The 23,269-nt window shown below is 39.6% G+C and overlaps 1 pseudogene; it reads right to left on the bottom strand.

Annotated features, from left to right (window-relative positions):
* Positions 1-612: 612 nt before the first annotated feature.
* Positions 613-1,708, bottom strand: LOC115851638 (ATP synthase F(0) complex subunit B1, mitochondrial pseudogene; annotated as a pseudogene).
* Between the last annotated feature and the right edge of the window lie 21,561 nt (positions 1,709-23,269).

Below are 23,269 nucleotides of genomic sequence, written 5' to 3'. Positions count from 1 at the left end.
TGGATTCAGCTTTTTGTTTTAGGAAAAAACAAAATTTTGGAAAAAAATTATCAAAAATAAGTGTATATATGTTCATTAATGTTTTTATGGAAAACAATCTGATGGTACAGTAGGCTGGCCAGGCAAATTAAATGGTCTAGGAATACAGATAGATCATAAGAAAATGTATCTGAACAGAGGCAGGAATAGGGCTCCATGTGGATGCTTGTTTATTGAGATAGATGAGAAGGGTGAAGAAGGTTAAAAAAAAAAAAAGAAGCAGCAGCACACTGTGGGGACTTACCTGGCAGTTCAGTGGTTAAGACTCCACGCTTCCACTGCAGGGGGCGCAGGTTCCATGCCTGGTCGGGGAACTAAGATCCTGCAAGCCACAGCCAAAAACAAAAAAGAAGCACACTGAGAAGAGATTAGAGTAACTCCAAGAAAAGCCATATAGCTGTATGCCAAATTTCTGATTACCTTATCACCTTCCTCTTAGTCAAGCTTTACATGCTGATTTTCTAATGCAATAATTCAGTCACACTGGATTAGCCTGAAGTTTGATTTGGAGGGCTGACAATCCAATCTTGGTTTTTTTGTTTTATTTTGTTTTGTTTTTGTTTCAGCTGTCACTTTATTTGCAAGATGGTTGAATTAATTCAAATTTAAACTATAACTTGATAATTTTTAGTCAGGTACCAAATTTTATTCAAAGAGAACTGCTTATTCAAAAGTGATCATGGAACAACTCAAAATGCAGAGCAAGAAGGATGAGAGAAACATCTTACTGGCCCATAGATTGTTTTAATTCTCTCATTATATGAAACTCAAACTTTTCATTTTTAGGAAAGGGAAGCTAACTTCAGTAGAGAGCAATATAGAAAGACTTTGTCACATAGACTAATTTCCATTCAGTCAGTCAACTGTTTCTAGCTGTCTCAATTGGGACAGATGCATTTACAGAACTGGCTGTGCTTGAGCCTTCTTTGCAAGCAGCTTTAGGTCTGCAATGCACTTGGCAATTGTCTCCTTCTCCTGCTACACAGAGATGCTCTGTACCACATTCTTCTCCACCCAGTTTATCATGTGCCCTTGTTCCTTTAGACGCATCATATTCTGCACAGAGATGTGGTAGTCCAGGCGATTCTTTACCTCCTTGTATGCACTATGCAGCCGTTCCCAGTAAGTAACCTCCAAGGCCATGGCAATGTTATTCCTCTGGACATCAAAAAGGTAATGGCACTTTTGAACCAGTGCCTGCTGTGACTTCTCCAGATCAACTGCATCCTGGATTTGTTTGATGGAAGCCTGTTTCACTTCTTCGAGTTGGGCAGTTTTTTGCTCATTGAGTTTATCAGCAAATTCCCCAATAGAGGCAGCATATATTTTAATTACATAGACAAGAACCCCTATTGTTGATATGGCAGAGAAGATCTCTGCAGTTATCACATATATTTCTTTGGAGAGTAAATATAAGATAAGCCCAGTTCCGAGCACGTAGGGTCCTGTTAACACCAGTTTTAGGATAAAGGGACTGGAAAAATTCCTCAGGGATCAGCCCCAAACAAACTTTTCCTCCATATTCAGGAAGAGGTGGTACAGGGGCAAGACTTGGCTGCCCTTTGTGAAAGATCCTTGTTGCCTGCAATACCCCTGGACCAAGGAGGGCTGCATTCTTCAGAGAGGGGGCAGCTGCGGTGGCGGCAGAAAGCACCACCCGGGACAGCATTGTCAGGTAGCGTCCACACAACAGTCCACACTGGGTCTTCACGCCCCAGTGACCGCGACAGGAGATTCTGTGAGGGGCAGAAACAAGGTGGTCCCAATCTCGTTTTGATGATATTTTGGACTTGAAGCCAGTAGAGATCTCTCTTTTGTATAACTTAGCTCAGCCTTGAAAAATTGTACCAGCAATAATAGCATCATCATTTTACAATGAAAGTCGAATTGGAATGTGAATAAAAGTGCCACTGGCCAAGGGCCCCTATGCACTAATTATGTCTTATTTGAAAATCTGACCCAAGTATCTGACAATCAAAGAGGATATCTTTCATCTTGCCATTATTTTTCAGTTATGCCATCTGGCTCATATAACCAGAAGAAAACTTGGCACCTATATCCAATGAGAATGACTGTCGGTTCTCAAAACATCTTATTTTCTCTTCCTGAGAATAAGTGACAACTGATCTCAATGTATAAGTACTTATGTAAAACAAGGGACTTGGGGTAAGGGGATATTTTTTTTAAGAAAATAGGGTTGTTGGGGCTTCCCTGGTGGCGCAGTGGTTGAGAGTCCGCCTGCCGATGCAGGGGACGCGGGTTCGTGCCCCGGTCCGGGAGGATCCCACATGCCGTGGAGCGGCTGGGCCCTTGAGCCATGGCCGCTGAGCCTGCGCATCTGGAGCCTGTGCTCCGCAACAGGAGAGGCCACAACAGTGAGAGGCCCGCGTACCGCAAAAAAAAAAAAAAAAAAAAATAGAAAATAGGGTTGGAAGAGCATTTTGGTGTCAACAGATATCTCTAACTATGTTCTAGCAGTATAACCTAATTTATATTTCTTTGTGTTTGTCTCTGAATTTTCAGTTCGGTTTAACAAACACTTTTTGAGCACCTGCTATATGAGATGGAATGAGCCAAGCACTAAATGAATATACCAAGTTGTATTAGTCAGCGAAATGGCTCTAGCTCTGTAAGAAAGAAAACATTGGATTTCAGTGGCTTAATCCCATGGAAGTTAATTTTACCCTCGCTTAATAACTCAGTGATGCTGCTTTAGGTCAGCAGGCAACTTTCTTCCACCTGATGATCCAGGGATTTGGGTTTCACCTATCTTGAGTTCCTGGTATGCTCTAGGGTAACAAAATCTTTGGCTTCAAGCTGCCTAAGAGGAGGAAGAGTTAAGAAGGCAGGCACACTTCTTTTTTTTTAAATTCTTTTCTAAAAATTCTTTTCCATACTGGTTTATTGTAGGATACTGAATACAGTTCTCTGTGCTATACAGTAGGACCTTGTTGGTATCCATTGTATATATGTAAAAGCTTACACCTCTTAACCCCAACCTCCCACTCCATCCCTCCCCCAACCCCTCCCCGTTGGCAACCAGCAGTCTGTTCTCTGTGTCCGTGATTCTGTTTCTGTTTCATAGATAGGTTCATTTGTGTCATATTTTAGATTCCACATATAAGTGATATCATATAGTATTTGTCTTTCTCTTTCTGACTTACTTCACTTAGTATGATAATCTCTAGTTGCATGCATGTTGCTGCAAATGGCATTATTTTGTTCTTTTTTTATGGCTATTCCATTGTGTGTATATATATATGTACCACATCTTCTTTATCCATTCATCTGTCGATGGATGTTTAGGTTGTTTCTTTGTCTTGACTGTTGTGAATAGTGCTGCTGTGAACATAAGGGTGCATGCATCTTTTTGAATTATACCTCTATTTTTAGTTTTCTGAGGAACCTCCATACTGTTTTCCATAGTGGCTGCACCAACTTACATTCCCACCAACAGTGTAGGGAGATTCGCTTTTCCCCACGCCCTCTCCAGCATTTGTCATCTGTAGACTTTTTTGATGATGGCCATTCTGACCAGTGTGAGGTGGTACCTCACTGTAGCTTTGATTTGCATTTCTCTGTTAGCGACGTTAAGCATCTTTTCACGCAGGCACACTTAAAACTCCCAGCCCAGAAGTGACACCTGTCACTTCCACTTACATTCAACCAGTAAGAACAAGTCATTCAGGCACCCCTGGCTGTACAATACTGACCACTGTAGTTCCTGGTTGGGTAGCCACTTTCCTGCAACAAGTTTACACTCAAGAAGGAAGGGAACAAGTTAAAGGTCTCCGTCATTCAGATTGTGTAAGATGTAGCTTCTTCTACCTTCAAAGAACCTTCCTCGGAGTAGAGAAAAAGGTCGACAAGGGAAATATCGTGGAGGTGATGTTTGAGAAGATGATTCTTGATTGACAGACAGAACTGCCAGATAGCGTTGGTAAGAGGGGCATTCTAGGTGGAGCGACTGACACTAAGAAAGCATGGAGGTGGGGAGAGAATGTTGAGTAACTAGTTTTCCTGGAACAAAGCTTAGCAAAGGAGAGAGATAAGCTTAAAATGTTGGTTAGGTCAACGTTATGTCAGGCCTTGAATGTTGGGAGAAAGAGTTTGAATTCTGTGCTTCCATTATCATGATTATCATGCATTTTTAACACAAGGGCCCCAGAACAATGATAGCATTAATCCCTGATGAATAACAGTCACAGTCCAGACAATACATTCAGTATGAAGGGATTGCGTTTTTTCAGATGGTAACACTAATGACAGCATTGTATTGCATTCACAGGCTGTAATAGATTCCAACATTTTGCATTTGTTTCCACGTGTCTTGGTGTTTACGAAATACAATCCAAACATTTCCACTTCACTCTTACTCCTTCTCCCAGGCTTATCTTACATAGTTATCTAGCGATGCCAGGGTAGCCTTACACACTGATAGCACACACTGGCCGTGCCTCCCCGCAGGTATGGCAGAGGACCTTCCCAGGGCTGTGAACGCTGAATGCCGACACCAAACACTGCACGTTCCAAAAATGTGACTGCCCCTCCCCTCCCACCAATGGCTTAGTTACAATATTAAGGTCAACAGTGGTGTGTAATTTATACTGAACATTTAATGGGCATAAATGTTTGTTTTTAAAAATTCAGGTGCAAAGAGACGGGAGGGGCACATACAACAGCATTGGGGAGCCTTAGGAAAGTAGTAACTGGACTAGAAATTAAACGTTTTCTGAAAGCATTTAGGTTTCTGACTCTAGCGTTCCGTGAATTGTGACTCTGATGTACAGCCCTCCAAATCAACAGTGGCTTCAAAATATACCCAAGTTGAACATTTTAAAAATTCTGATTGCAGGTAGGATCTGACTGTCTGCATTGTGCTGCATATATCAGTGTATTTGTTGTCTTCCCTCTTTGAAATAGGGTAGGAAGGAAAGAGACGAATTAACAAATAGGTTACAGAGAGATGCTGCCTTCGTCTCTCCCACCGAAGTCTTATTTGAGGCTGTTTGACCTGCCTTACCAGATACTTTCTGGTTCTTTCAATTCCATTTAATATAATGCAGTTTTGCAAACAGGTTTTAAGCCACCGTTATCTTGGTTTAAAATAGTCTGAATAAGTAAGATATAAACTAGAGTTTAGTTGGATAGAGCTCTTAATATTATGTACTTAATCTTTTTTGCTTCATAAAATGAGACAGTTATAAGCAATTGTTTTCACAACCATCAATATTTTTAAAATTCACGTTCATAACCATTTTCCCCCACTATAAAATTAGCCACAAAATTTAAAAGATAATATTAGAAGTTGGTGAGGATACTGTGAGATGAACATTTTCATTCACTGATGCTGTTAATTTAAATAAGAACAAACTTTCTGGAAAGTAATTTGGCACAAATGTATCAAGGGCTGAAAATGTCTGTTCCATTTGTCTCTATTATATACACATTCATAAACAGCAAAAAGACACTCTCCCCTCAAATAAAACAAAACCCAGAAAACCCAAAGTGTTAATGGTGGTTATCTCTTGGTGATAGGATAGTAGGTAGTTTTACTTTGGAATTATATATATTTTTTAAATGTCTCCCCAGTGAAAAAATATTATTATTATTTATTTATTTATTTATTTATTTTGTGGTACGCGGGCCTCTCACTGTTGTGGTCTCTCCCGTTGCGGAGCACAGGCTCCGGACGCGCAGGCCCAGCAGCCATGGCCCATGGGCCCAGCCGCTCCGCAGCATGTGGGATCCTCCCGGACCGGGGCACGAACCCGTGTCCCCTGAATCGGCAGGCAGACTCTCAACCACTGTGCCACCAGGGAAGCCCCAGAAATATTATTTTTATGATTATGGTAAAAATCCTTTCCATCATTTAAGAATATTTATAAAGAATTTTAATAAAATCAGAAGCTATTCATAATATTCAGTGAGAATACCATATTTTATAAAGAATATAATATCAACTAATGCTATATGTACGTGTGCATATATGTACAAATATATAACCATTCGCCAAATAAATACATCTAAGGCCTAAAATGAGATACAAATGAACTAAGTCTAAAACCATGTTTATTAATCTGTTAAGATTGTTTGAATATGAATCATGGATTATTTTTAATTAATTTTATTAATTTTCTGAGCTTGTATTGCTTTCATATTCAGAAAAAAATACTTAAAAATCAAATAGAAAAAAACCTTTACAGAGAATGATTATATCACTCTATTCACTGTATGGTTTATAAATCACGTCAAGTTGTCAGCTTCCTCATTTGTAAATTAAGGAGATTAGACTCGGTGTTTTCTAAGATATCTGCAGGGCCTAAAAGACTCAGTCTATGAAGTATACAGCCCCAATACCTAATATGAAAGCAATGGACCGCGTCTATTGTAAATCTGAAAGGACTCCGACCTTGGGTGTCATGATATAACAATCAGAGCACAGCCTTAGCATTAAAGAAACTTGATTACAATCCTGGTTGGGTCTCATTTTCCTCACTTGAAAAGTGGGGATAATAACAAAGTCCCCAAAGGGTTAAAAAGGGGTTGAAATGTGTGAAATGTGGTAACAAATCTGAAGGCCTTCGCATGTTGGCTAGCATGGAGTAGGTGCTTCCTAGATGATAGTTTTCTCAATAATCCGAGACCTGATCAGTATATTTGCCAGATGGCACGGGACTGCCGTGTGCAGTCCCTGGATCTAAACTCCCATTTTGAACCCTGCAGCTGGAAGTGGAGGGTGACCTTTGTGAGGACTAAGCCATTTCAGCTTGGGGAAGTTGAGACGGGGGTGCGGGTGGGACCTGAGTGCACAGCCCGGGTGACCAGGTCTTCGGGGTTCTCTAGTCCTGGGTGAGGAAAACTGGGCAGCACAGGGCACAGAGGCAAAGCCTGGCCCTGTGTTTCCCTTTGCTCCTGCTTGCTCACCTGCCCACCAGTCTTTCTTCCTCCTCCCCTCCCTTTCTTCAGAAAAAATGTAACATTATAGATTCCGTGGCAGTCTCCCTGCTTGGCACCAGAGCTTGAATATTAAGTAAGATTGGTGCTGACCTTAAAGGAGCTTATCATCTCATCTGGGAGCAGAAAATAATAAAAAAAATCGCCAGCCCACATGATCAGCCCTGAACACAGGGTAGACTGATGGTGACAACAGAAGCGGGCTGGTTTCTAGCAGGCCTTGCCTGAGGCCTCTGAGCTCCACTTCAGCCTGAGCAGCACGTAGGGTTTCAACATGGCACCAAAATTCAAGCAGCCTTCTAATTGGTCTTATACATTCCGTGATAGACCATGATAACAAAATCTATCTTTGTGGCAGGAAAGAATTTCAGAAATTCTTTGACAGAATTTACATTGCAGAGACATTTTTTGGAAATGCTATGTGGACTATTATTCTGTCACAATGGTCCATATCAATGACATTTTAAAAAGTATGCTCATGGGCTTCCCTGGTGGCGCAGTGGTTGAGAGTCCACCTGCCGATGCAGGGGACGCGGGTTCGTGCCCTGCTCCGGGAAGATCCCACATGCCGCGGAGCGGCTGGGCCCGTGAGCCATGGCCGCTGAGCCTGCGCTTCCGGAGCCTGTGCTCCGCAACGGGAGAGGTCACAACAGTGAGAGGCCCGCGTACCGCAAAAAAAAAAAAAAAAGTATGCTCACCTGTTAACTAGATTGGTTTCCATTTCTGGATGTATTCCAGAATGCCTCAGATAAAATTCCTGTGTATAATTACTGCTGACCTTATCAAGTATGATAGGTTTAGTCACTCCATGGGAAGTGCAAAGACAAAATACAACAGACATCAACAAAAAGCCTTTGCTATGAAGAGTATTCACTGCTTTTAGTATCTGTTTAGTAGTGGAAATGTTTTATTAGATCCACCATAAAAATTTGGAAGGGATAGTAGGTGGGCTACAGGACATGGTGAGAGAAGACTTCTCAAAGGTAATTCCCTCTAGGTAATTTTTCTTTCTGACAGAAGTAGATTTTGCTCCAGCGGTCAAAATGCGTTTGGGGTAGAGAGGGGGGCACCCCATCAGGAACTACACGTGGAGATATCAGTAGCCTGGCTCCTCCAGTAAAGAACTTCTAGGAACCAAGCTTGCCAATGAGAAGTGTGTGAGGTAAGGAGAGGACGGAAATGAGGCTTACGACCAGGTCAGGAAGGGTGTAGACCATGCTTAAGAATTAGGAACAGCAACTTGACAACAGAAAAACAAAACAAACAAAAAAAGCAGATTAAAAACAAAGGACTTGACATTTCTCCAAAAAAGATGTACAAATGGCCAACAAACATGAAAAGATGCTCAATTTCACTAATCACCAGGGGATGGCCACTGTAAAATAATAATAATAATACAATAGTCTCTGCCAGCATCACTACTTTTGCACTTTGGGGCCATTATTAAGTAAAATAAAGGTTACTTGAGCACAGACACTGAGATATCATGACAGATGAGCTGATAACCAAGACGGCTGCTAAGTGACGAAGGGGTGGATTCGCTGGACAAAGGGAGGATACACATCCTGTGTGGGTTGGAGTGTGATGACTCGAGATTTCATCACGCTACTCAGAATGGCCCGCAATCTAAAACTTATGAATTGTTTATTTCTAGAATTTTTCCATGTAATATTTTTGGACCACAGCTAACTGAAACCACAGAAAGTGAAACCACAGATGAGGGGTGGGGGGACTAATGCAATAAGTATCAGCGAAGATGTGGAAAAATTAGAACCCTTGTGCACTGTTGGGAATGTGAAATAGTATAGCCACTATGGAAGACAGTATGGAAGTTTCTGAAAAATAGAATCATCATGTGATCCAGTAATCCCACTTCTTGGTATTTATCCAAAAGAACAGAAAGCAGGATCTCGAAGAGGTATTTGTACACTTTTGCTCAAAGCAGCATTATTCACAATAGCCAAGAGATGGCAGCAACCCAAATGCCCATCAATGGATGAATGGATGAACAAAATGTGGTGATATATACATGCAGTGGAATATTATTCAGTCTTAAAAAGGAAGTCCTGTCACCTGCTACAGCATGGATGAACCTTGAGGACATTATGCTAAGTGAAATAAGCCCGTCACAAGAGGACAAATGCTGCATGATTCCACTTACATGAGGTATCTAAAGTTGCTAACTCATAGACACAAAGTAGAAGAGTGATTATCAAGGACTGGGGGCAGGGGAAATGGGGAGTTATTCAATGGGTATAGGGTTTCAGTTCTGCAAGATGAAAAACTTCAAGAGATCCATTGCACAACAATGTGCTTATAGTTAATTAACACTCCAGTTGTAAATTTTGTGTTATTTTTATTTAATTAATAAAACTTTATTATAAAGGAATATCACACGAAGTGTGGTGTAATAAAAAAAAAACCTGGAAATTTTCCCAAAAGACTGGTAAATGTGAGTTCAGACATGTGATTAAAAGCTGCATTTGAAAATTCATAAAACTCTTCCTGACTAATTTCAAATGACTTATTGACACATCCAAGGCAAACAATAACTACGATTCGCCACTTTTAAACCACAATAAAAAAAAAAAAAAGAAAAGAAAGAACTGGGAAGTCTCTTGAAGGCAATGGGCCATTCCCTGAAGCATTTTAAAGCTGGGGGGGACAAGCCACACTTGCATTTGTCATAGCAACCTCTTGGGAATGTGTTTGATGCATTGGTCATGGAACGGGCTGGAGCCTGGAGAGACCAGCTGCGGGCCTGCCATGTTCCAGATATGGGTTAATGATAGTGTGACCAGCTCAGAGAGAAACAGGAAGGAGATGTGACAGCACGCAGGAATGCAGGTGTGGCTGGGAACCGCTATTGTCGTTCCTGAGGTGTGTAACCTTCAACGCTGTTCACCTGGGCACTGTTCACTGTTCACTGTTCACACTGTTAACCTGTGTTGTTAATATTGCCTGGAGAGATCATTTGATTCAAGAGGGCTCCCTGTCAGAAATCACATTAACTTCTTGTGATTGTTGTTCTGCGTGACTGGGACAAGGGTCCTTAGTGTGTGTGTCTTTTTTTTTTCTTCTTTTTCCTTTCTTTTTTTTTAACAGTAACATTAATTGATTCACTTGAATACTGTCATTCATATTCAAAGTTGCAATTTTCCTAAAGCCAATTAGAGAGAGCCCTGATTCAGGCAGTAATCTCTAGAAATTCAGCAACTTTCCATTGATCTTTCTGTTATCTCCATTCTATGGAATTTCCCAGCAATGATATCATTCTCCAGAAATGTATCCTAGGTGAAACCTTTTTGAATCTCCACATTTGAGAAAAACCGTTTCAGTGAATGCAATGGTTCCTTTGTGCAAATACATGTGACTTCTGGAGAGAAGTGTGTCACACACAACAAGCAGGTGAGAAGGACAACGTCACCTTGCAATTCAGGTGCTGGGGGTCAGATAGGGTACTTTCAAGTAAGGGACTCTGTCAGGCATACCACGCTCTTGGCATAATTCAAATTTTGACTCAAAGTAACATAGTTCTCCATATCACTGGCTTTTGGGATTACTTGTGGACATCACTGAATGCCAGAGGCCAAGAATAATTTCTTCTAAATTAATCATGAACGACCTTTGGTAAAATAATGCTGCTTGTTAAAATCATCTTTAATATTACAAGTTACAAATCATCAAATCTCTTGTGTTTGTCCTTTGATATTTCATTTACCATTTCCAAGCTTGGATAAGTTATAATTCCTCTAAAGATATCATAACTGTTCGTTTCTGTTTTCTGCTACTTTGGTATGACTTGATTTATATGTTTAATTGTTAAATCTATCTAAAGACTTTTCTGTATAATGTAAATTAAATTATTTTTCAATATTGCTAGCATCAAGAAATAAATCCAGAAGGGGTTTTACTTTTCCATAAAGCAGACGATTTGCATGTTTTGTAAAGTGCTTAGCACAGTGTAAATGTGAGGTAATCTAAGCCAGAGGAAACAATTTTTTTCACTCCACCTCTCCCCTGGAAAATATTTGAAGTGCAGTAGTCACATATCTAATTTTCTTTGAAGGTACTTTTGGAGAGAATCCAGGAAAAACACCCTTTGTGTAACAGCTGAATGTTTCATCTGAAAACTTGGTCCACTTAAAAACAAATTAACTACCAAGCATGTTTAAGTGTCTATGTTAGTTACTGTGGTACAAATTATATTCAATAGAAGTTTCCTGCTGAGAAAAACCATGAAGTACATAAGATGAATGACTTCACTGGGATTATTCTCTTCAGGAGCTAGAAAATAACTACTTAGAAAGATCATACATGAGGGTAATTGCTGTTGAATGGAGAAAAACTGAGGAAAATAATTATAAGAGTGAGAAGATATTTCCTAACCATCTGCCGTTTAAAAATAAGAAACAAAAAAGAAGACATAGTATGTTTTTCAGAAAGACTTAGAATTGATGCCAAAAGGCGATACACTAGTGGGATACACACAAAAGAACTTTCCACGAAGGAATCTGAGATTACTATGTGTAAAAGGTCTTTGCAGAGCCATCACTATAACATTCAGTCACCTTTATTTGACATCTTTCCATAGCTGAGGTGGAAGAACACACCCAACTGAGATGTCAGTCATTGGAAGCAGGAGGTCCGAGTAGAAAGATATTTCCTCCCACCAGGGGGTAAAAAAACAGGTGGCCATGGAGAAAAGCAATCTTTTAGTCTCCTGTTCAGTGCATTGAAGAAATATTAGTAAGCTAATAAAGGCCTAAGTTTCTGAGCATGTATGTAGACCTTATTCAGACAGCATCTCATTGATGTTCTCTTCTGTTGGAGCCGCCATATTAGCCCCTGCAACATGCCTGTCAGAGTTCTCCAGCCCTGCCTCGGAGGAGCTCATGATCTGGATGCAGAGGAAGGAGCAGCCCCGTGAATTATTCAGTGTGACTGGTTTGCTGTTGTTCAACAATGTAGGAGTTAATAACCAGACAAGACAACAGTACAAGAGATGTGAGGCAGTATGTGATTAAGGGCGCAGCTGGAAGTTATCTCCCTCTCCTCTAAACTTCCAGAGCACTTTATCTGTGCCTCTTATGGCATCTCCTCTTTTGTCTCTGATGTTACTGTTGTTCCTCAGTTATCCCCCTACTCCAGAGAGAACAACTGGTGGGCAAGCTCCGGGGCTGATTCTTCTTTGATCCCCAGCGCAGAGCCTAGCCTAGGCCTGCCTAGCATTGCTGCAGGCAAACATTTGTTATCTGAATAAAAGGAGAGACACAGACAATAAGTTTGGGTGTAAAAGGGAGGGAGGGGCATGGGTTTGTGTGAAGATTCTCACGCTGGACAAAAATAGGTTTAAAACAAATGTCTGAAGCGGACATTGTTTTCACCTGTGTAGCACCCAGTCATCTTTTTTTGTAGTAAGGACTACATGATTTTCTTTTGGGGAGCTACGACTCCCCTCTTGCATGTCCCCTTGGCCTAGACAGTCACACTCTCATGGAGACAGAACTCAGGCAGAACAAGGACAAAAATTGCCAGTGATTCATCCCAGTGGATTCATCCCAGTGGTAGCCCGACTGGGATAATGGAGATTATCCGTTTGGTTGGCCATCCTTTGGCAGATTAAAGATGGCTACCCATTCTTGGTCACGCCTCCCTTCAAATTAGGAATTTGGGAGTAACACATACACACTACTATAGACAAAATAGATAAACAACAAGAACCTACTGTACAGCACAGGGAACTATACCCAATATTTTGTAATAACCTAAATGGGGAAAGAACCTGAAAAAGAATATATGTGTGAACTTGAAAAAGAATGTACCGAATCACCTTGCTGTACATCTGAAACTAACACAATTTTGTAAATCAACTATACTGCAATTTTAAATTAATTAATTAATTTAAAAAAGAAGTGGAGCCTATGACCCTTCCTTTCAGTCTGGGTAGGTTCTGCAACTGCCTTGATCAATAGAATAAAGGAGGGTGACTGTGCCAGTTTCAGTGCACAGCTCTTCATAGACTGGCCTCTTCCACTTCTTGTCTCTTGGAGCCCTGAGACACAATTTAAGTCAACTACCCTGAGGCCACCATGCTGTAAGGAAGCCAAAGCTAGCCACGTGGAAAGGTCCTGTGGAGAAACACATACCCAACCAACACCCAGCATTTCCAGCCATCCTGACCCTATGAATGTGTTTGTAAAATGAGGATAGGCCAAAATGTTTTTAAATATTATCTTAAAAAAATTTCTTTCTATGGCAAGTTCTGATTTAAATTACTTAGCTCTCCTTTGCAATCTTACTTTTCTGTGTGGTCTCCATCAGTTTTTTTTGTTGTTGAGTTTTTTACCCCTGCAGAACTAGGATTGCTGTCTTTTTAGACAGGGAGTCTGTTTTAAGGGATTCTGTACTCTTCCCGTAACTAAAATCCTTCTAGGGTCCTTTGACTTGCTGCTTTGTCCTAAATTATTGGAGCTATTCAACTTTCACATTTCATCCCAAGGGGGGCTGTAGTTACCCTCATCTACAATGGCACAATATGACTTCAAAGATGCTCTGTCTTCCATGTGAGTGTGTTCTGTCTCCCCTCTCCCCTCTCCCCTCCCAGTTCAGAAGTGAGCCTGGCTGTCACCTTGGAGCTGACTTTCCCTCCAAGCCAAGACCTCAACCTAGTCTACTGACATGAGAACACCGTGGGACAAAAGAAGGAACCTGTGTTTTCTTTGGGGTTCTACTGGGTGCCTCCCTGGTCCAAAAGGGAGAGAGACCAGTTTATAACATATTTAACAATCTGCCAATCCGTCATCACCTAGGGAAGATGCAGGAACATTAAAGCAGTTTGTGTAAAGGTTATTATTAAAGTAATAGAAACACAAAGAAAAATTAGAGAATAAGAATAATAGAAAGAAAAATCACCTATGGTCTCACCATCGAGAAAATAATCAGGTTTAACATTTTGATGTAGTTCCTGCAAAGCTTTTTTCTTACAAATTCTAGCAATCATAGTGAATAATTTTGAATTTTGGTCTTTTCACTTGACATGCTCTGGCAAGCATTTTCCCCTGTTACCTATCCTTTGTAATGGCTACAAGATTTTTCAAGAGAATATATCATAATTTGGGGAATTATTTTCTTAATAACTGTACATTTAATTTGTTTTCAATCTTTTTTTATAAAATAAATAACATGCTATGAACATCATTGTACATAAAGTTTTTCATATACTTAGGATCATATCCATATGCTAGATCCTTAGAAATGGAATTACTGAGTCAAAAAACATGGAAAATTTTATGATTTTTGATGGATATTATTAAATTGATTTCCAAAATGTTTTAAACAATTTAGACTGCCACCCCAAAGGGAAGGAATGTGTTATCTCCTTACCAACCATGGGTACAATCAGGTTTTTAAATCTTAAATTGGTAAGCATGGTATTTCACAATTTTGACTCTACTCAGAATGAATGTTCTTCCATTTGTAAAGTACTTGTTTTTTCTTTATGTTGGATGTCATTCAATGTCTTTTGTGTACTTACGTATTAACATTTTAGTGTTTTTCTTATCTTTCATTCTGGGCTTTTTATATAAAGTGACATTAATTGGCTGTTATCTTTGTTGGAAATATATTTTTTCAGGTGGTTCAAATTCTAAAAAATATTATTAGTATTTTGCAAACATAAAGAAACATTTAGAGAATAATATAGCAAACACTCATGAACCTACATCCAGCTTTATCAAATAATGTTTTGCCATAATTTCAAAAATCTTTAAAGAAGAAAAAGTTACAAATTACAAAAAATATATATAATCTGAATGATACTGATTGCTTGAAATTTGGTGAGACTTACTTTGTGACCTCGTATGGTATCAGTTTTTATAATTGTTTTATGTGTTTGTGAAAAGAAAAAACATTGTTACAACTTGCAGGATTCTCTATATCTCTATTAGATCAAACTAGTTAGTTTTGGGGGTTTTGTTTGTTTGTTTTTTAATATTTATTTATGTATTTATTTGGCTGTATCCGGTCTTAGTTGCAGCATGCGGGATCTTTCCTTGCGATGCGCAGGCTTCTCTCTACTTGTGGCACACAGGCTCTCTAGTTGTGGTGAGCAGGCTCTGGAGCGCTCAGACTTAGTTGCTGCGCGGCTTGTGGGATCTTAGTTCCCCGACCAGGGATCAAACCCACATCTCCTGCATTGGAAGGCGGATTCTTAACCACTGGACCACCAGGGAAGCCTCCAAACTACTTAGTTTTACTTTCTAAATATTCTGTATCTTTCTTAAAGTTTTTTTGTCTTCTTGATCTAATAGTTTCTAATAAAGGTGTTAAAAATTTCTCACCATGATTTTGAATTTGTAAGTATCTCCTTGTCATTCTGTCAGTTTTTGCCTCATATATTTTGTAACTGTGGTGTTGGGTACATACGAATTCATGATCGTATATGATTCTTCCCTTGATTATTATGTAGCATCTCTTGTTATCTAAGTTTTCTGCTTTACATTATATTGTGTCTAATACGATAACAGCTACACTGGCTTTTTGGGACAGTATTACCTCTGTTTCTGTATTTGCCTTATACCTCTCTTTCCAAACACTCTTTCCCATCCTCTTTTCTTTTTTTTTTCTTTCAGATTTCATATGGTTTTCTTTTAGGCATAAGTCAGTGGTTTTCACCTTGGCTGCACATTAGAAATCATCTGGGGAAAAAATTAAAATAAAATAAAAATCAACTGGGAAGTTTAAGAAAATACCTTCTGCCTGTGCTCCATGCATTTTGCTGTCCCTACAGAGACATTAATGTGGCATTGCTGGGAGCCTGAGCGTGATATTTTTTTTCCATTGTGGTAAGAAACATATAACATAAAAGTTACCATTCTAATCGTTTTAAAGTACACAGTGAAGTAGTGTTAAGTATATTCACCCTGTTGTGTAATGGAGCTCCACTCTGCTTACACCACCAGTGTCATAGTGGGTAAGTATCAGCCACAGTCTGTAGGTGGCTAAACTCTTGGTCTTATGCTTTGCTATTTGAAAATGGATTCATTTTGCGTCTACATTGCAAAAGTTTAGCAGTGTAGATATCTATTTTTCCCTCAGCATTTTGAAGACATTACTTCACTGGCTTCTTTGTAGCATCTAATATTTCTGATGGGAAGACTGTTGCTTAGCTGCACATAATCTGTCTTTTATCTATGATAGCTCTTAAGATTTTCTTTCGATCCTGGATGTTTTGCACTCACCCTGTAATGATTTAACTTTGTATCCTTTTGGTATGTAGAACACATTTGATATGAGGATTCAACTTTTTCTCTTCATTTTCTTCTTTTGGGATCCTCACCATCTAACCTTAGTAGCCTTTAGTTATTTACCCATATTTTTCTTTCCTTTGACCATGAACTGGGTGAATTTCTCCCTCCAGGTCAGTACGCCACTCTTCAAATATTTCCAGCTTAAAGTTCATTCTGTCTATTGATTTTTAAATTTTAATGTCTATTTTTTTTTATTTATATTTGTTTCTTTTTCAGATCCACCTGTTTTTTGTTTCACTGTTGATTTTTTTGGCTTCATTTTTTTTGTTCTTTTTTAATGGAAGTGTTATCTTCATTGATTTCTTTGAGCATCATCAGAACATTTACTTTCCAGTTCCTTATCAAACAGTTCCAGAAAATTAATTTTATCTGAAGTGAATTCATGTTCCAACTGGAGAGGTGGGGTTCAAACTCTTTTTTGTTGTTGTTGTTAGATATTTTAATGTGGTTTTGGAATTCTATTTTGCAGAAGGCTCATTTTTAGTAGAAAGTTTTTTAGTCTTTTAATTATTTCTTCTCTTTGCCTTTCCCTCCATGTTCACCCCTTCCCAACAACGTATGTTTTTGGCACATAGCACCCACTGGAGTCCCCAGTTTAGAACTGGGTACGTAGTAGTATTTTGGTATTCCTGACTTACTTTGATATTGTGGGTATCAGTCTATGGCCATACCACCCTGAACACGCCTGATCTCGTCTGATCTCGGACGCTAAGCAGGGTCAGGTCTGGTTAGCACTTGGATGGGAGGCATTGTAGACATCACAGATTTCTTCACTGCCTCATGTTGTGTCTTTGAATTCCTGCTTCCCAACATCTGCACTTTTCTGTGAACCCATACCTCTCAGCAATGGGTGAGCCAACTTTTTCTATCTATTTCCTATGACTAGAGAGAGCCCCAGCCCTAATCCTTGTCCTCAGTGTTCCCTGTATGAAGCTGTACCTAAGGGAGCTGAAGCCTTGGACATAGGAATGGAAGACCGGTAGGTATACAGCTGCAATTCTGCTCTCTTCACTGTGGCATTTTTTGTTTGTTTCAGTTCCATGGTGGTATTTATATTTATGTTTTTTAAATTTGTTTATTGAGGTATAGTTACATTATATTAGTTTCAGGTGTACAACATAGTGATTCAAAACTTTTATAGATTATACTCCATTTAAAGTTTTTATATAATACTGGCTATATTCCTTGTGCTGTACACTATATCTTTGTCCCTCATTTATTTTATACATAATAATTGTACTCCTTAATCCCCTACGTCTATCTTGCTACAAACCCTTCCCCTCTCCCCACTAGTAACCACTAGTTTGTTCTTTATAACTGGGAGTCTTTTTCTGTTTTGCTTTATATGTTTGTTTTATTTTTAGATTCCACATATCAGTGATAACATAAAATATTTGTCTTTCTTTGTGTGACTTATTTCACTAAGCATAATACCCTCCAGGCCCATCCATGTTATTGCAAAAGGCAAAATTTCATTCTTCTTTATGGCTGAGTAGTATTCCATTGTTTATATATACCACATCTTCATTATTCATTCATCTGTTGGTGGACCTTAGGTTGCTTCCATGTCTTAGCTATTATAAATAATGCTGCTATGAACACTGAGGTGCATGTATCTTTTCAAATTAGTGTTTTTGTTTTTTTCAGATGTATACCCAGGAGTGGAATTGCTGGGTCAAATGGTAGTTCTATTTTTAGTTTTTTGAGGAACCTCCATACTCTTTTCCACAGTGGCTGTACTAATTTACATTCCCACCAACAGTGTACAGGAGTTCCCTTTTCTTCAGATCCTCGCCAAAATTTATTTGTGGTCTTTTTGATGATAGACTTTCTGACAGGTGTGAGGTGATATCTCCTTGTGGTTTTGACTCACATTTCTCTGATGATTAGCAATGTTGAGCATCTTTTCATGTGTCTGTTGACCATCTGTATGTCTTCTTTGGAAAAATGTCTAGTCAGGTCTTCTGCCCTTTTTAAAATTGGGTTGTTTGGTTTTTTTTATATTGAGTTGTATGAGCTGTTCATATATTTTGGCTGTTAACTCCTTATCAGTCATATCATTTGCAAATATTTTCTCCCATTCAGTAGATTGCCTTTTTAAATTTTTTCAACAGTTTTCTTTGCTGTGCAAAAAAGATTTTGAGTTTAATTAGGTCCCATTTGTTTATTTTTTGCTTTTGTTTCCTTTTTTGAACTCAATTATATCATTTTGATTTTCCCTTTTCATATCCTATTTATTATTACTGTGTTTGGGACAGGTGTGGGCACTAAAGGTGGGAGGGTTTTATCAGAGCCTGAAGCTGCTTCACCACTTGACCAGACATGAGTCGTTTACTTCTTTGGGACTTATGTGATCAAATATTACTTCATTCCTCTTTTGATTCCTCTTCATACTTCAAACCTCAAAGAACTCTCTCCTCCAGACATTGAATAAATATTCTACTTTGTCTGATGATTTTACTCTTTTATTTTAATCATTTGTTTTAAAATTCTACTTAGAACACATTTTATTATAAAGTATGGAACGAGGAACTTCTTAAAGAGCTAAAATCTTCTCAAAACCATTTATTGGAAAGTCCCTTCTTTTCTCATTATCATTTCCTAAAGTATTATATATAAGATTTATTTCTAAACTATCTTTTCTGTTCCATTAATTTACCTCTCTAGTCATCTTCCAATAGCATTCTGATTTAATTATTGCAGCTTTTATATGTTTTAGTATATCAGACAGACCTAATCCCACTGCATTATTCTTTCTTTTTACAAAATATGTTTTAATTCATGTCTCAATAAACTTTACTTCCTTTTTTTTTTTTTTTTTTTTTTTTTTGCAGTACGCGGGCCGCTCATTGCTGCGGCCCCCCAGTCGCGGAGCACAGGCTCTGGACGCGCAGGCCCAGCGGCCACGGCCCATGGTCCCAGCCGCTCCGCGGCACACGGAATCCTCCCGGACCGGGGCAGGAGCCCACGTCCACAGCATCGGCAGGCAGACTCCCAACCACTGCGCCACCAGGGAAGCCCTACTTCCTTTTTTTAATTAAAAAATCACATTGGAGGGGCTTCCCTGGTGGCGCAGTGGTTGAGAGTCTGCCTGCCGATGCAGGGCACACGGGTTCGTGCCCCGGTCCAGGAGGATCCTATATGCCGCGGAGCGGCTGGGCCCGTGAGCCGTGGCCGCTGGGCCTGCGCGTCCGGAGCCTGTGCTCCGCGACTGGGGGACCGCAGCAGGGAGAGGCCCGCGTACCGCAAAAAAAAAAAAAAAATTACATTGGAATTTTTATTAGTATTTGCATTAAACCCACATATTAATTTGAAGAAATTTTGCAGAAGTATGCATGCATTAATTTATCATTTTTAAAATCTCCCATTAAAATGATTTTTCTTTTCATGTCATATTCATTTTTTAAGGTAATTCTAGTTTTTTAATTGCTTTCTCTCCCTTTTCCATTATTTTTAAAAATAGTAATTCGTGGTCCATAGGACAACTCTATCTTGTTGCTGCTTCCTGTTGGCTGGCATTTCTATCTCTTTTTTCTTACTAGTGAACGCATTTACAGGCATGAATGTAACTGATTCTGAAAGAGTTCCTTGCCCTTTTCAAAAAACTGTGTTCAAGTTTTATTTGATAAGCTGTTAATAGTTTTTGGTTAAGTAGTTTTTAAGTTTTTATTCCTCATTACAAAAGCTGTAACCCTTAATTACAGGAAATTATGAAAACCCAAGAGAGGGGGAAATTTCAACTTGGAGATTATGTACAGGTTGCTTTATAGATGCCTTTTCTTTGAAGATGTACCTTGAAAAATAGATAATTTGACAGTGGGACTGGGAGAAAAGGAAAGATAGAAGGGCAGTCTAGAGGGCAAAAAAGGTTTGGAGATAAAAACCTTCAGCATGGCTCACAGGACATTGCTGGGTTCATGGAGTAAGGATGGACATAGATAAGACTGGAGGTGAGCTGGGATGAGATTTTGGAGATCTTGAATGTTAGGCTAAGGAGTTTGGTATTTATATTCTGCAGGAAGTGAAAAAAATCCAAGTCCCACCTTTGTCCTTAAAAAATCTCAACTTCCGGAACACAAAATTCCTGTAAAGCTCTTTTTGTACTACAGCACATAGAAGTACAATGTTATATTTGAGAATCACTATTTGTTCATTTCCTGCAAGACATGTTTGAATGTAAAATGGGAGGAAAAGCCTTGTATTTAAGTTCCTTCCTGATTTTTTTCCCCAAAGGGAAGGGGGAAAGTTACAAATTCATCCTCTACGATTGAACACAAGCAAAACTCCACCTCTGTGCCCAGCTGTAAAACACAGTCACAGAAATGGCACAATAACTATGAAGTCAGAAAAAGTAGTATATTGCTGGGAGAGCAAATTTCTAATCAGTAAAGATTCTTTGTAATGTTATCTGAAACCTGAGAGGTCTGCAGTTTTGGCTGTTTGCCCAGTAAATTGAAAGGACTTTTTTTTTTTAATCTGGGGTTTAATTTTTCTTGGTCTAAGGCCCTCTCTGTCACTAGTGGTGAGTCAGAAGGACTGCCTGAAAGAGTTCATGTGCAGCTTTTTACGTTCATGTCTGATCTTCCTTGGATGGCCAGAACTGTTTATTGTTCATTTATTTATTTCACAAAAACCAGCAAAGTGTTCATATATTAATAGTTTGCTGAATTGTATAAAAAGATTTCAACTCATCTGTCAAAAATGTGAGACAACAAATAGCATTGTGTGATGTGTATTTTGATGTGAACTTTAGGCTGGTAGTTAGAATCATAAGTACAAAAGTAACCAAGAAGTTTTCTTATCCCTTTTCCTTGACTGGGAAGAACTGCCCAGTGAATGCTATTAGCCAATGAAGAAAATTCTGATAAAGATATTTTTTCAAAATAGTAATAGAAAGTAAAAACACTTACAGAAAGTGGTCATCATAAACTAAAAAGACAGAATTACACATGGAATAGTGATATCCATCTTTGGGCATAAGATAGAATAACAGAAGCCCCCTCTCCAAAACTCTTAAAAGAATGAAAAATGTCAGGCAGTAAATAATGCGCTAGTGGTATGCAAACTAAGGCAGACCACAGATTCTGAAGAATATCCTGAGGTAGAATGAGAGGATTTTCCCACTTCTCACTTCTACCCTACCCTCTGTAGACCATTGTGGCCTCTGGAGCACTCCTCAGAGGTGCCGTTTGTGTTTCTGGAAGAGAGCTTCTATTGTCCATACACACAGGTACCAAATCAAGAGAGCATGAGAAGCTGGGCAGAAAGAGTCCAGGAAAAAATGTTGCTAAAGTTATCATTGACACCAGCCCAAAGAGAATACGTAAAGACCCCTTGCCCTAGATGTGTTTGTAGGAAGTAAGTTGGTATTGCTCTAAACTAAAGAAACAGATGGGGCTCTGGAACATTTCCTCCCTGGAGTTCCTGGACATGCTTTATCTTTTCATCATTGCCATATATCTCGCCTCAACCATTGTTCAGTGCTGGTTTAGAAAGTAGCTTAAGACACAGTTCTTAAAGTTAGATTGGTGATTGCCAGGGGCTGGGGGGTGGGGGAAATGGGGAGATGTTGGTCAAAGGATACAAACTTCCAGTTATAGGTGGATAAGTTCTGGGGAGCTAGTGTCCCAGTTAGCAATACTGTATTGTGTACTTGAAAATTGCTAAGAGAGTAGATCTTAAATGTTTGCACACCAAATAAATGGTAATCATGTTAGATGATGGATGTGTTAATTAACCTTATCATGGTAATCATTTTGCAATATATATATATGTATATCATATAATCATATTGTACACAAACTAACACAATGTTATATGTTAATTATATCTCAATAAAATAAAGCTAAAAAAATGACATGGCTGTCAATTTCTTACGGTCTTATGGAGATTCATTTATTCATTCAATGTATATGCAGCACCTGTGTGCCATGAATGTATGACCAGAAGGCAGAGTGTTTGCCAAATGAGAGGCGCAGCTACCATATGCAATGGGATTTAGGAAGCTATCTTTATAAGCCGATGGCCTGGGAAGGCTTTACCAAAGGACTCATGATTTGACTGGGACTTGTGGAATGGGTAGGGTTTGAACTGGAAGAGAAGGAGAAAGTTATAGCTGGAAGTGTGGAGGCATGAGTAGGAGACCTGAGAGAACTCAAGCAAGGAAGTGAGGTTTAGGCCAGGTTGGGAATACCTGGGAGTTAAGAAATATGGGAGGAAAGGGAAAGTGTGGTAGGCAGAATAATGCATGCTGACCCCAGAGATATCCATGACCAAATATGTCAACTTACACGGCAAAAGGGACTTTGCAGATGTGAGTTACGGAACTTGAGATGGGGAGTTTATCCTGGATTATGTGGGTGGGCACAATGGAATCACAAGGGTCCTTAGATATAAGAGGAAGGCAAGAGAGTCAAAGAAGGAGATGTGACCACGGAAGCAGAGCTTGGAGGGATGGAAAGAAGGGGGCCACGAGTCGTGGACGGCAGGTAGCCTCCAGAAGCTGAAAAGGCAAGGAAATTGATTCTCCCCTGGAGCCTCCAGAGGGAATACAGTCCTGCCAACACCTTGATCTTAGCCCAGTGAGACCCATGTTAGACTCCTAACCTTCACAACTGTAAGCTATCACAGTGTGTTGTTTCAGACCACTGTGTGTGGTAATTTGTTACAGCAATGACAGGAAACTAATACAAAAGAAAAGTAACGTTAAAGAATTAATGTAAAGCACTTCATATTAATCCCTTAAAAAATATTCACAGGGGCTTCCCTGGTGGCCCAGTGGTTGGGAGTCCACCTGCCGATGCAGGGGACAAGGGTTCGCGCCCCCGTCCGGGGCGGGGGTCGGGGTCAGGCGGGGGGTCCCGGTGTCCCACATGCCGCAGAGCGGCTGGGCCCGTGAGCCAGGGCCGCTGAGCCTGAGCGTCCGGAGCCTGTGCTCCGCAACGGGAGAGGCCACAACAGTG

This window comes from Globicephala melas, chromosome 7 (assembly GCF_963455315.2).
Source record: "Globicephala melas chromosome 7, mGloMel1.2, whole genome shotgun sequence".
NCBI lineage: Eukaryota > Metazoa > Chordata > Mammalia > Artiodactyla > Delphinidae > Globicephala > Globicephala melas.
The sequence above is the reverse complement of the archived record's forward strand: the minus strand, read 5'-3'. Positions and strand labels throughout refer to the sequence as shown.